At 46.6% G+C, this 13498-nt stretch overlaps 1 pseudogene; it reads right to left on the bottom strand.

Annotated features, from left to right (window-relative positions):
- Nucleotides 1-510: 510 nt before the first annotated feature.
- The window catches only part of LOC123150014 (disease resistance protein RGA5-like), a 33378-nt pseudogene continuing 20390 nt past the window's right edge, over nt 511-13498 (bottom strand).

Here is a 13498-nt window from a genome sequence, read left to right as displayed (position 1 = left end):
ACCTACTCCGGTGCACGCGTGCGAACACCACCCGTCCGTCGCTCTACAGACACCATTAAACACGTCGCCGCTTGGAAAAAGCAGATAAGGAACATATGTTATCAAGAATGTAACAGTTCACACGAACAATTACATGCAGGTGATAATGCCGTTCAGCTATTCATTCTCCCAATTAGCGGTAGAGTGAGACCTTGTATGCTCCTTTGCACTAACACAAACATTGGAACAAGTTAGTGTATTAGGTCACAACGCGGAATATGTGTATTGTAATAACATTGAGAAAAAACATTCTTCTCAAGCTACAGTTGTGAATTACAAGAATGCCAAGGCTGACGGGTTAACGACAATACGCCTTACAAGAAAAGATATTTCCCCCACTAGGGTACTTCACAAACTGATCTATGCATGGGTCTTACCATTTCCTCTATGCAAGCGAAAGCTAGGACACCAATTTCTGCTCCGCCAGATTGATTATCAGTTTATTTATAGCACCTGAATACAAAGGCTTAATCACGGACCTAGACTAGTATTCCCAGAACCAGATTTAATTATCTCATCTGGTTTTTCCTCCAAAATCTCATATGTGCTTGTTATTTCAGTCTCGGTGCTTTCATCAACATAGGAACCAGAATCCACTAATTGCACGTCAATTATAGGATTGCTTGGATGATTACTAGCTACGCCAATCCTCGAGACATACTCCAGATCAGCAGCTGCACCCCCAAATTTCGTGAAGATCTCTCTAAGGCCTGGCATATAATAGATGCTGATTAATGCTGTACCATGTCCATATGTTCTCCACTGGGGATGGTCCATTGGGGGGATGGCCTTGGAAACTAGCTTGAGCTTCCAGAGATTAGGCATTGCATCCGCCTCAAATTTTACCCAAGCCATACCCCGCATGAAAGTAAACTTGAAGTACTTGAGAACTGAGAACCCGGCCTTATCAAAGATGATATTGTCATCAGGCGGCGTCTCCACATACAGCGATAGAGCAGTCAGGGCAGGTAATCCTCTGAGAATATCGACAGAATTCATCGTCAGTTCCCTCACTGCAATCTTCAAAATGCATAGGTTGCCAAGTTTACCAACCCATGAAGGCACCAGTGAGAATATACAGCTGCAGTGCGGCGATAATTCAAATCTGTGAAGAAGGGGGGGAGGTTCCATGGAATCCCACAAAATGTCTGTTTTTAAAGCCATGGTATTTTTAACTGATGAGGCATGAGCTACTGCTATGGTTTTCAGGTTGCCATGACCCCCGAGTAAATAACCCAGAGATTCCATGTTCTTCGCCACATGCTGGAGAGTAGACAGTGAAGAAATGGTAAGATGAAGCTCCTTCAGGTAACTTAGCTTGCCAAGGCTCATTAGACTGGGGGACCTTGTTCCATCTATCCAACCGAACAGATCTCTCTCGACAGGAAGACTAAAGTGTAAGTGCAGCAAGCGTGGGAAATTGACATCCCATGGAACAGGAGCAAATCTTGCATCCGTAATATCCAGTGTTCCCAAGTACTGTAGAACATGGCTCAGCAGTCTGATGCAGACATCACATGCAATCTTCAAATATCTCAGTTGAAACATCTCTGAAATCCCGATGAGGTCTGCTATATCATCATCATGGCGGCCTTGACCAGATAGTTGAAGGTTTAGGACACGAAGAAGTTTGAACTCTGTAAGACAAGGCATAGACTCAAGCAATCCAGAAAATCTAACTGACCGAACTTGCGATTTTCTGATGTTTGCTGGTGTCTTGGCATACCTTGCGTCCCCAAAGACGAGTGAGAGTCGACGGGCCTTGTGAGAAAGTGACACATTCTTTTGACAGCTGTAGTCTATTGCCATGATGAAATTCTCTTCTGCAGACTTGTGTGTAATAAGATCATGTACCATGTCATGCACTTGACAGGACAGCACCTCATTGTTGTAGTTGACACATATCGGCTGGATGAAGCTTCTACCAATAAGTTGGTAGACATAACTTTCTGCAACTTTCTCACTGTCTTGCCCTTCTGTTGTATAGATCAGACCTTCTGCCACCCATTGCTTCACCAAATCATCTTTTAAGAATGTGTAGCCCTCTGGATACATAATAAGGTAGAGCAGGCATGTCTTCAAATAACGAGGAAGATTATTATAGCTCAGATTCAGTGCTTCTCTAGTTCTTTCAGAAGTAGGCACCGCAGAGAAGCAAGTGATTAACGACTGATGGATGTTGTGAAGAGATCATTTGACATGACAGGCTGGCTTAGTAGAAGACTAGCTATGCTAATTGTGGCTAGCGGCAAACCATCACAAATTTCAGCAATTTCATCACAAACTTGTTTCAGTTCTTCAGGACAATCACTTTCAGAGCCAAAGAGTCTGTTAAAAAATAGCTTTTTTGAGTGATCATCATCCAGAGGTTTCATTTCAAAGACATGCTCTGACTGATAACAACAACATGCTATTGCAACGTCTTCGATCTGTGTAGTTGTTACTATTCTGCTGCCTTGACTACCCTTGGGAAAAGCTTGATTAATTATATCCCATACTGATGTTTCCCACAAATCATCAATAATAATCAGATACCTGCAACATGACAAAATTGAGGGGGCATATTAATTAGGGTTTTATCGCGACATTTTGTAGTAGTAAAAATAGTTGTACCTTTTGTTTCGTAGATATTTCTCGATATTATCAATGAGGTCAGTCTCCTTAAAATCCTGTGGGGGGTCCGGAAGCTGGAATTGCGAGAGAATGTCACAGAAAATCCTATCGGGTTTCTTGGACACCCGAATGAAAGCACGACAATGATATTGCTTCCCAATTCTGCTGTACAACACTTTGGCAAGTGTAGTTTTACCAAGACATGAAGGTCCACGAATAGATTTTACCTTGAGCTGCTGCTCGTACTGCTGTTGATCCTCCCCAACGTCAGCCACCAATGAGTTGATAAAGTTATTCATCCAACCATCGATCACGATGTGCGATGCTTCGTCATCATACTGTGTTGGAATTGGAAGCGTAGGGCCAACGGGCACAAGCCTACGCTTCAATGCGTTGCAAGAATGAAGACTGTATCTCTGGTGCCGTTCGATTGCCTCCTGGACATACATCCTGAATTCTGATAGCGTTTCCGCAATAATAACAACCTGAGTCTTGGGGGTCTTGGCATGACCGAGGAATTTGAGGCAGAGTCTGAATTTGAGGCCGGACCAGATGGTCTTGATGTTGTTGGGAACAAGGGAGGGATGCTCAGGCCGCACAAATATTAAGCTGTCAATGTAATCCAGCAATTGGCCGCCAGGGGAGGGTCCTCCACCTCTGACAGCTGATCAAGGTAGGAGCCCATCTTTTCAACGTCATCTTTGAGCAGGCGCATCCCGTCCTCGACCCTCTTGACCCTCTTGGAGTTGGAGCCACCGGTAGAAAAAGGGTCTGTTGTCCCGGTTCGTAAGGGCCTTTAGTCCCGGTTCCTGAACCGGGACTAAAGTGTCGGTACTAATGCCCTGTAACTTTAATCCCGGTTCAATCCAGAACCGGGACTGATGGGCCTCCACGTGGCCTGTGCGCGGAGCCCAGGCAGGAGACCCTTTGGTCCCGGTTGGTGGCACCAACCGGGACCAATAGCCATCCACGCGTCAGCATTTCTGCGGTTGGGGTTTTTGTTTTTTTTTTGAAGGGGGGGGGGGGGGGGGTTTGGGGGTTTTGGGGGGTTAATTTAGGTGTTTCATATATTGTGTTAGCTAGCTATAATTAATAGAGAGAAGTGTCCTCTCTTATGTCCGTGCTTGGTCGACTCTACGTACTATACATACGTATAGAGAGGACTAGACACGCTAGTTAGCTAGTAAGCAAACGAAGGAAACAGAAGATCGTCATGAACATATATGCATACAGAGAGAAATGATATCGACCACCTCTCCTTCTCCGAGAGATTGGTCGAATAACAAGTTCTCGTATATCTATCCGACACTACCGGCTACATATATACAATAATTATCTCTTACAAATATAATCATACGGACTCATGGTCCACATAGTATTCTCCGTCTTCAGCGATCACATGGTCAAGAAAGAATGCCGCCAATTCCTCTTGAATTGCTCGCATGCGAGCTGGTGCTAGGAGTTCATCCCGCTTCCGAAACATCTAATTTGAAGAAGGGGGTCAATACATATATATATGAATGAATGAAACTCAATACAAATGATGGTAATAAAATAAAATTGTGAATGTTGTTATTTATGTACTTCATATTGTTCGTCAGAGTACCCGCCCCACTCACAGGTCGTGTGGCGGATGGACTCGCAGACGTAATATCCACAGAAATCATTCCCTTTTTCCTGCCACAACCACTTTACAAGAAATAGAGGTCAATCAAACTGATAAGCAAGAACGCTAAATGGTATTGATAAAACTAGCGCTTGAATCACTAGGAGATGCGCGGAACATGCTACTATAGTACTTACTTTCGGGTGTCTAAATTCCAGCTCCTTCGGCAGTCCCAGAACTTTTCTGGTGAATTTTCTCCAAACCCTGCCGGACAAAGAAAACGATTACTTGATATCAGGAAATGAACAAAGTTGCTGATATGGTGGATAATGATCGATTTAACTTACTTCTTGAGGATTTCAGTCATGCCCGCATACTCCTGGGGATCTTTTCGTTTAGAGTCCAAGACGGTTACTACTCCCTGCTCAAGCCTAATCTCTAGGAGAATATAGTGGAAACTGCACATGCATGCATAACTCATCAATTACATTACTATAACCTGGACTAATATATAAGAGAAACCGAATATGCACAAGACAGTAACACTCACTTGAAGTTGTAAGGAAAGAGTATTATATCTTTGTTTTCATTTTTTTTGAATGATCGTAGCAAGTTGGCCTCGGTATCTCCGGGACGATGTTGAACCTCAGTTGCATCTATGAGATATGTGTTAACGAACCCAATATCACCGATTTGACTTTTCTTCAATTCGGCGATCTTCATTCTGCATAATATAGTGAGGATAATTATAAATACATGCAATGAAAGAGATGAGCTATATAAAGAGACTTAATGACAGAAGTAGTAGTACTTACAGACAGTAGCAGGTGATCGTTGTTTTATCGAGGGCCAATTGATTGAAAAACTGATAGAACTCCTCAAATGGAATAGGCAACAGTTCAATTCCAACGAGGTCATGCTCCGGTTTAACTCTCGCATACAAAGTACTCCTCCCCCCAGACTCTCTGCAGATTTTCAAGTACCAATCATGTAATCTTCGCATCATCTTTGTTAAAGATTTTTCATCTTTGACGAGAGGCTTCCCGTACTCGTATCTGTGTATCTGCACCTCCATGGGATCATAATGTACATCGTCGGGCAGGTAATCATCAACATCATCGTCGGAGAAGGAGCCGGCCGAGGGCCCTGATCGTCACTCGCCGGAGGAGGAGGCGGTGGAGGAGGCGGAGTGCCCTGACTCACCGGAGGAGGAGGCGGAGGCGTCCAGTTCGGAAGGTTGATGAGCTCCTTCCGCCATAGGCATGGAGTCTTCAGAGCAGACCCCAGCCGAGTCTTCCCTTCACCGGTAGGGTGGTCAAGCTGGAGGTCCTCAAATCCCTCTGTTATTTCATCCACCATCACCCTAGCATATCCTTCTGGAATCGGCCGACAGTGAAAACTTGTGCCGGGTTCAGTAGGATAAACAGAGCCAACAGCCGCCTTGACCTTCAAATTCATCCATTGCGCCATAAGGTGGCAATTTTGAGACTCCGTGATAGCATCCACGGGATAGCTGGCAGGAGCCATCAAGGCATGCTCCGGCTGAAGCAGCTCGGTGGAAACCACGCTGCTTCTGCGCTGAGATGGCGGGGTAGCTTCGGGGGAGGCTTCGGCAGTATGTTTGCTGCGATTTGCTTCTCGTTCCTCTATCGCGTCTACCCTTGCTTGCAGCGCCTGCATTTGGGTCTGCTGCATTTTTTTCCTCCTCTCATGGGATTTGTAACCGCCTGTGTCCGGAAACCCAACCTTCCACTGAATGGAGCCTGGCGTGCCTCGTGTCCGTCCAGGGTGCTCAGGATTCCCGAGGGCCATTATGAGCTCGTCGTTCTCTCTGTCTGGAAAGAACTTCCCTTGCTGCGCTGCTTCGATATACTGCTTAAGCTTCCTGACTGGTATGTCCATTTGATCGTTCGTCCAAATGCATTTCCCTGTTACAGGGTCCAAGGTTCTGCCAGCCCCGAAGAACCAAGTCCGGCAACGGTCTGGCCAGCTAATTGTCTCTGGTTCGATCCCTTTATCAACCAGATCATTCTCAGTCTTGGACCACTTAGGCCGGGCTACGAGGTAGCCACCTGACCCCGTGCGATGGTGAAGCATCTTCTTTGCAGCATTTTGCTTGTTTGTCGCCAACATCTTCTTACTCTTTTCCGATTTCTTGTGGGCCACAAATGCGGGCCAGTGATCTCTGATCTTCTCATATTTGCCCTTGAATTCTGGTGTCTCATTATTTTCGACAAACTTATTCAGCTCTTTCTTCCACCTCCTGAATAGTTCTGCCATCCTCTTAAGAGCAAAAGACTTGATTAATTGCTCTTTAACTGGGTTCTCTGGATTATCCTCTGGCGGTAGGGTGAAATTTGACTTCAGCTCAGTCCAAAGATCATTTTTCTGCATATCATTGACATAAGACACCTCAGGGTCTTCTGTAGCCGGCTTAAACCATTGCTGGATGCTTATCGGGATCTTGTCCCTAACCAGAACCCCGCACTGAGCAACAAATGCGCTCTTTGTCCGGAGGGGTTCAATCGGTTGGCCGTCGGGCGCGATTGCTATGATCTCAAACTTTTCATCCGAGCTCAACTTTTTCTTCGGGCCTCATCTCTTTACCGAAGTTGTTCTCGATCTAGAGGGCTAGAAAAAAGAACAAAGACTTAATTAATATGTGTACATACCAAAACAATGAATGCATCAATCAGTTAGTCAGCACAGGCTTAACTAATATATATACCTGGCCGGACTCGGTTCGGTCACCGAAGCCGTCATCATGGTCTCGTTCTTGCACCGGCATTGGGTCACCGGAGCCTTCCTCATGTTCTTCTTCTTGCACCGGCATTAGGTCACCGTAGCTAGCTTGTTCACCCTCTCCTAATAGACCATCGGTGTCGTTGAGAAACAACGAGACTGTTGGGGAACGTAGCATAAATTCAAAATTTTCCTACGTGTCACCAAGATCTATCTATGGAGTCATCTAGCAACGAGGGAGGAGTGGATCTACATACCCTTGTAGATCGCGCGCGGAAGTGTTCAAGAGAACGGGGTTGATGGAGTCATACTCGTCGTGATCCAAATCGCCGATGATCCTAGCGCCGAACGGATGGCACCTACGCGTTCAACACACGTACAGAGCAGCGACGTCTCCTCCTTCTTGATCCAGCAAGGGGGGAGGAGAGGTTGATGGAGATCCAGCAGCACGACGGCGTGGTGGTGGAAGTAGCGGGATTCCAACAGGGCTTCGCCAAGCACTGCGGGAGGAGGGAGATGTGTCATGGGAGGGAGAGGGAGGCGCCAGGGCTTAGGTGCGGCTGCCCTCCCTTCCCCCCACTATATATAGGGCCAAGGGAAAGGGGGGGGGTGCAGCCTTGGCCCTTCCTCCAAGGAAGGGTGCGGCGAGGGAGGAGTCCATCCTCCCCAAGGCACCTAGGAGGTGCCTTCCCCCTTTAGGACTCTTTCTTTCCCTTATCTCTTGGCGCATGGGCCTCTTGCGGCTGGTGCCCTTGGCCCATATAGGCCAAGGCGCACACCCCTACAGCCCATGTGCCCCCCCGGGGCAGGTGGACCCCCTTGGTGGACCCCCGGACCCCTTTCGGCACTCCCGGTACAATACCGATAATGCGCGAAACTTTTCCGGCGACCAAAACAAGACTTCCCATATATAAATCTTTACCTCCGGACCATTTCGGAACTCCTCGTGACGTCCGGGATCTCATCCGGGACTCCGAACAACTTTCGGGTTACCGCATACTAATATCTCTATAACCCTAGCGTCACCGAACCTTAAGTGTGTAGACCCTACGGGTTCGAGAGACATGTAGACATGACCGAGATGACTCTCCGGTCAATAACCAATAGCTGGATCTGGATACCCATGTTGGCTCCCACATGTTCCACGATGATCTCATCGGATGAACCACGATGTCAAGGACTTAATCAATCCCGTATACAATTCCCTTTGTCTAGCGGTACGATACTTGCCCGAGATTCGATCATCGGTATCCCGATACCTTGTTCAATCTCGTTACCGGCAAGTCTCTTTTACTCGTTCCGTAACACATCATCCCGTGATCAACTCCTTGATCACATTGTGCACATTATGATGATGTCCTACCGAGTGGGCCCAGAGATACCTCTCCGTTTACACGGAGTGACAAATCCCAGTCTCGATTCGTGCCAACCCAACAGACACTTTCGGAGATACCTGTAGTGTACCTTTATAGCCACCCAGTTACGTTGTGATGTTTGGCACACCCAAAGCACTCCTACAGTATCCGGGAGTTGCACAATCTCATGGTCTAAGGAAATGATACTTGACATTAGAAAAGCTTTAGCATATGAACTACATGATCTTGTGCTAGGCTTAGGATTGGGTCTTTGTCCATCACATCATTCTCCTAATGATGTGATCCCGTTATCAATAACATCCAATGTCCATGGTCAGGAAACCGTAACCATCTATTGATCAACGAGCTGGTCAACTAGATGTTGGGGAACGTTGCAGAAAACAAAAATTTTCCTACTCGTTTCACCAAGATCATCTAGGAGTTCATCTAGCAACGAGTGATTAGATGCATCTACATACCTTTGTAGATCGCGAGCGGAAGCGTTCAAAAGAACGGTGATGATGTAGTCGTACTCGACGTGATCCAAATCACCGATGACCAGCGCCGAACGGACGGCACCTCCGCGTTCAACACACGTACGGAACAGCCACGTCTCCTCCTTCTTGATCCAGCAAGGGAGGGAGGAGAGGTTGAGGGAGATGGCACCAGCAGCAGCACGACGGCGTGGTGTTGATGGAGCTGCAGTACTCCGGCAGAGCTTCGCTAAGCACTATGGAGGTTGAGGAGGTGTTGGGGAGGGAGAAGGAGGCAACCAAAGGCCGAGGCGTTCAGGTATGAAGTCCCTCCTCTCCCCCACTATATATAGGAGGGCCAAGGGGGGGTGGCCGGCCCTAGGAGATCCAATCTCCTAGGGGGTGCGGCGGCCAAGGGGGGTTTCCCTCCCCCCCAAGGCACCTAGGAGGTGCCTTCCCCTCCTAGGACTCTTTCCCCCTTAAACCCTAGGCGCATGGGCCTATGTGGGGCTGGTGCCCTTGGCCCATTAGGCCAAGGCGCACCCCCTTACAGCCCATGTGGCCCCCCGGGACAGGTGGACCCACCCGGTGGACCCCCGGGACCCTTCCGGTGGTCCCGGTACAATACCGATAACCCCGAAACTTGTCCCGATGCCCGAAACAGGACTTCCCATATATAAATCTTTACCTCCGGACCATTCCGGAACTCCTCGTGACGTCCGGGATCTCATCCGGGACTCCGAACAACATTCGGGTTACTGCATATACATATCCCTACAACCCTAGCGTAACCGAACCTTAAGTGTGTAGACCCTACGGGTTCGAGAGACAAGCAGACATGACCGAGACGACTCTCCGGTCAATAACCAACAGCGGGATCTGGATACCCATGTTGGCTCCCACATGCTCCACGATGATCTCATCGGATGAACCACGATGTCGAGGATTCTATCAACCCCGTACGCTATTCCCTTTGTCTATCGATATGTTACTTGCCCGAGATTCGATCGTCGGTATCCCAATACCTCGTTCAATCTCGTTACCGGCAAGTCACTTTACTCGTACCGTAATGCATGATCCCGTGACCAGACACTTGGTCACTCTGAGCTCATTATGATGATGCATTACCGAGTGGGCCCAGTGATACCTCTCCGTCATACGGAGTGACAAATCCCAGTCTTGATCCATGTCACCCAACAGACACTTTCGGAGATACCCGTAGTCTACCTTTATAGTCACCCAGTTACGTTGTGACGTTTGGCATACCCAAAGCACTCCTACGGTATCCGGGAGTTACACGATCTCATGGTCTAAGGAAAAGATACTTTGACATTGCAAAACTCTAGCAAACGAACTATACGATCTTGTGCTATGTTTAGGATTGGGTCTTGTCCATCACATCATTCTCCTAATGATGTGATCTCGTTATCAATGACATCCAGTGTCCATAGTCAGGAAACCATGACTATCTGTTGATCAACGAGCTAGTCAACTAGAGGCTCACTAGGGACATGTTGGTGTCTGTTATTCACACATGTATTACGATTTCCGGATAACACAATTATAGCATGAATAAAGACAATTATCATGAACAAGGAAATATAATAATAATGCTTTTATTATTGCCTCTAGGGCATATTTCCAACAGTCTCCCACTTGCACTAGAGTCAATAATCTAGTTACATTGTGATGAATCGAACACCCATGGAATTCTGGTGTTGATCATGTTTTGCTCTAGGGAGAGGTTTAGTCAACGGATCTGCTACATTCAGGTCCGTATGTACTTTACAAATCTCTATGTCTCCATCTTGAACATTTTCACGAATGGAGTTGAAGCGACGCTTGATGTGCCTTGTCTTCTTGTGAAACCTGGGCTCCTTGGCAAGTGCAATAGCTCCAGTGTTGTCACAGAAGAGCTTGATCGGCCCCGACGCATTGGGTATGACTCCTAGGTCGGTGATGAACTCCTTCACCCATATTGCTTCATGTGCTGCCTCCGAGGCTGCCATGTACTCCGCTTCACATGTAGATCCCGCCACGACGCTTTGCTTGCAACTGCACCAGCTTACTGCCCCACCATTCAAAATATACACGTATCCGGTTTGTGACTTAGAGTCATCCAGATCTGTGTCGAAGCTAGCGTCGACGTAACCCTTTACGACGAGCTCTTCGTCACCTCCATAAACGAGAAACATTTCCTTAGTCCTTTTCAGGTACTTCAGGATATTCTTGACCGCTGTCCAGTGTTCCTTGCCGGGATTACTTTGGTACCTTCCTACCAAACTTACGGCAAGGTTTACATCAGGTCTGGTACACAGCATGGCATACATAATAGAACCTATGGCTGAGGCATAGGGGATGACGCTCATCTCTTCTATATCTTCTGCCGTGGTCGGACATTGAGCTGAGCTCAATTTCATACCTTGCAACACAGGCAAGAACCCCTTCTTGGATTGATCCATATTGAACTTCTTCAATATCTTATCAAGGTATGTGCTTTGTGAAAGACCTATGAGGCGTCTTGATCTATCTCTATAGATTTTGATGCCTAATATATAAGCAGCTTCTCCAAGGTCCTTCATTGAAAAACTTTTATTCAAGTAGGCCTTGATGCTGTCCAAGAGTTCTATATCATTTCCCATCAAAAGTATGTCATCTACATATAATATGAGAAATGCTACAGAGCTCCCACTCACTTTCTTGTAAACGCAGGCTTCTCCATAAGTCTGTGTAAACCCAAACGCTTTGATCATCTCATCAAAGCGAATGTTCCAACTCCGAGATGCTTGCACCAGCCCATAAATCGAGCGTTGGAGCTTGCACACTTTGTCAGCATTCTTAGGATCGACAAAACCTTCCGGCTGCATCATATACAATTCTTCCTTAAGGAAACCATTAAGGAATGCCGTTTTGACGTCCATTTGCCATATTTCGTAATCATAGAATGCGGCAATTGCTAACATGATTCGGACGGACTTCAGCTTCGCTACCGGTGAGAAAGTCTCATCGTAGTCAACCCCTTGAACTTGTCGATAACCCTTAGCGACAAGCCGAGCTTTATAGATGGTCACATTACCATCCGCGTCTGTCTTCCTCTTAAAGATCCATTTATTTTCTATGGCTCGCCGCTCAACGGGCAAGTCAGTCAAAGTCCATACTTTGTTTTCATACATGGATCCTATCTCGGATTTCATGGCTTCTAGCCATTTGTCGGAATCCGGTCCCGCCATCGCTTCTTCATAGTTCGAAGGTTCACCGTTGTCTAACAACATGATTTCCAAGACAGGGTTGCCGTACCACTCTGGTGCGGAACGTGTCCTTGTGGACCTTCGAATTTCAGTAGGGGCTTGATCAGAAGTATCTTGATCATTATCATTAACTTCCTCTCTAGTCGGTGCAGGCACCTCAGGAACATTTTCTTGAGTTGCGCCATTTTCCGGTTCAAGAGGTAATACTTCATCAAGCTCTACTTTCCTCCCACTTACTTCTTTCGAGAGAAACTCTTTCTCCAGAAAGGACCCATTCTTGGCAACAAAGATCTTGCCTTCGGATCTGAGGTAGAAGGTGTACCCAATAGTTTCTTTTGGGTACCCTATGAAGACGCATTTTTCCGATTTGGGTTCGAGCTTTTCAGGTTGAAGTTTCTTGACATAAGCATCGCATCCCCAAACTTTTAGAAACGACAGCTTAGGTTTCTTCCCAAACCATAATTCATACGGTGTCGTCTCAACGGATTTCGACGGAGCCCTATTTAAAGTGAATGCGGCAGTCTCTAAAGCATAGCCCCAAAAAGAAAGCGGTAAATCGGTAAGAGACATCATAGATCGCACCATATCTAACAGAGTGCGATTACGACGTTCGGACACACCATTACGCTGAGGTGTTCCAGGCGGCGTGAGTTGTGAAACTATTCCACATTTTCTTAAGTGTGCCCCAAACTCGTGACTCAAGTATTCTCCTCCACGATCTGATCGTAGAAACTTGATTTTCCTGTCACGTTGATTTTCAACCTCACTCTGAAATTCCTTGAACTTTTCAAAGGTTTCAGACTTGTGTTTCATTAAGTAGATATACCCATACCTACTTAAATCATCAGTGAGGGTGAGAACATAACGATAGCCACCGCGAGCCTCAACACTCATTGGACCGCACACATCAGTATGTATGATTTCCAATAAGTTGGTTGCTCGCTCCATTGTTCCTGAGAACGGAGTCTTGGTCATTTTACCCATAAGGCATGGTTCGCACGTGTCAAATGATTCATAATCAAGAGACTCTAAAAGTCCATCAGCATGGAGCTTCTTCATGCGTTTGACACCTATGTGACCAAGGCGGCAGTGCCACAAGTATGTGGGACTATCATTATCAACCTTACTTCTTTTGGTACTCACATTATGAATATGTGTAGCATCACGTTCGAGATTCATAAGGAATAAACCATTCACCATAGGAGCATGACCATAAAACATATCTCTCATAAAAATGGAACAACCATTATTCTCAGATTTAAAAGAGTAGCCATCTCGAATTAAACGAGATCCCGATACAATGTTCATGCTCAAAGCTGGCACTAAATAACAATTATTAAGGTTTAAAACTAATCCCGAAGGGAGATGCAGAGGTAGCGTGCCGACGGCGATCACATTGACCTTGGAACCATTCCCGACGCG

This window comes from Triticum aestivum, chromosome 7A (assembly GCF_018294505.1).
Source record: "Triticum aestivum cultivar Chinese Spring chromosome 7A, IWGSC CS RefSeq v2.1, whole genome shotgun sequence".
Lineage (NCBI taxonomy): Eukaryota > Viridiplantae > Streptophyta > Magnoliopsida > Poales > Poaceae > Triticum > Triticum aestivum.
Note: the sequence above shows the minus strand (reverse complement) of the source record. Positions and strands in the feature narration are given on the sequence as shown.